Here is a 2,117-nt window from a genome sequence, read left to right as displayed (position 1 = left end):
ACACATGAATATATGTATAATAATGCATATATATTATATATATATATATAGAAATTATATATAGTATTAATATATACTTAAACTATATTACTACATGCATATATATATATACAACTAAACTATATGCAAATATATACACATGCACACAAACACATACACGCATACAAACACACACAAATACATATATACACACACACACACACACATATATATATATATCATTTGGGTATATATATAAATATATGTATATACACACAGATGTCTAAATATATATATATATATGTGTGTGTGTGTGTGTGTGTGTATATACATATGTGTATGTGTCTATGTGTATATGTATGAATGAATAAATGACTATATCACACATATTTATGTTTATGTATACTATATGTGCGTATGTGTTTAGATAAGTATATATGAATAAATTATTATATCACACAAACAAACAAGTTGTTTGGCCAATTAAATATGAATTTTACTGAATCTGGGGAAATAAAATAATATTCATACACCGGTTTCGAAAGGAATGAGTCAATTCAACTTTACAATTTTATTTGATGTTATAATGTAACTAAGTAACAAACTCAATATTATTGTTAGCTACCAAGCTCATTACAATTCATCTGCGCGATTGTGATATAAATAGGAAAAAAAGGAACTTGTATCTGCAAAATAATACTACAGTACACGTGTCACGATGTAAATGTCATATGCGTAGCAGCTGCTATCAATATATAAACATTAATCTTCCTGAGAGAGAAAGACATTACCTGATTTCCTCCTGCTAATTACAGTGGGAAATAAAGGAAAAGTTAATCTAAGTGTTCCTCTAATGCTTTCTCTCTAAGAGCCTTGGATTTCCAGAGCAAATTCAGTCACACAACTAATCTGATAAAGTTATGAAGAAGGTACATCATCAGTCATAATACACGGGAGTAATTCAGAGAGGTCAGCTTCGAAGCGGGTCTTCAGCGTCATCTTCAAGTGCGATTCGATGGGCATTACATAGTCACCATCTGGAAATATATATTCATACATATAAGTACAAACACTCATGAGTATAAATATATGCATGCAAAACACACACATACACGTACACATATGCATACATACATACATATGTAAACACAAACATACATATATATATATATATATATATATATATATATATATATATATATATATATGTGTGTGTGTGTGTGTGTGTGTGTGTGTGTGTGTGTGTGTGTGTGTGTGTGTGTGCATAAATGAATAAGTAAAGATATATATATACATATATTATTTTAGTGTTCTGTCCCACAACAAGTCTTTTTTGGCATCCATTTTCTCCATGACACCATTCACCCCTCTTACGCTGGACTGAGGGCCATTTTCAGAGATGTCTGCCACAAATACAAGGGAAAATCTGTCATGGTGGTTTCCCTGACACATCACACACATATATAAACGTATGTGTATGTATACATATACACATACACATGTATATGTGTGTGTGTGCATATATATATGTGTGTGTATTGGTGTATAGATATCCACATAAATACATATGTACATATCAAAATGAATAAATAGATAAGTGTACTTATATATATATATACATATATATAGAAACTAATAGATAGAGGGAGAAAGAAAATAGATAGCCAGAGAAAGAAAGAGGAAAGGTATACTGTATATCTATATTTACACATTTGTATACATATACATGCACACACACACACACACGTATATATGAATATATGTGTGTGTGTGTGTGAGTATGCACGTGCGTATGATTGTGTATATATATAAATATATATATATATATATATATATATATATATATATATATATATATATATATATATATCATACATATATGTATATATATCAGAAATAATCATTATAAGACTTACTTCAGTTAATACAGTGTCACTGAGGGCAGAGAACCGCGTGCTGGTCACCCTGCACGTGTACCGTGTGCGACCCTGTGCACTCAGCCGTCGCACAATCAGGTCGCCGGTGCCTGAGATCTAAATGCAAACATATTTAAACTATGATATGCAACTGTCATATGGGTTATCTGCTTAACACTGGTTACTCATTTCCAATGAAAATTTACTGCTTATTTCCACCTA

General features: G+C 30.7%; 1 long non-coding RNA gene across 1 annotated transcript; it reads right to left on the bottom strand.

Annotated features, from left to right (window-relative positions):
• Positions 1-534: 534 nt before the first annotated feature.
• On the bottom strand, positions 535-2,012 carry LOC119577460. The gene is made up of 2 exons (XR_005229125.1): positions 1,896-2,012; positions 535-1,016 (listed from the first exon to the last, which is right to left on the bottom strand). It is a non-coding gene; the product is annotated as an uncharacterized LOC119577460 (long non-coding RNA).
• Between the last annotated feature and the right edge of the window lie 105 nt (positions 2,013-2,117).

This window comes from Penaeus monodon, chromosome 10 (genome assembly GCF_015228065.2).
Source record: "Penaeus monodon isolate SGIC_2016 chromosome 10, NSTDA_Pmon_1, whole genome shotgun sequence".
In the NCBI taxonomy this organism is placed as follows: Eukaryota; Metazoa; Arthropoda; class Malacostraca; order Decapoda; family Penaeidae; genus Penaeus; species Penaeus monodon.
This window is presented reverse-complemented; position numbering and strand designations above follow the sequence as displayed.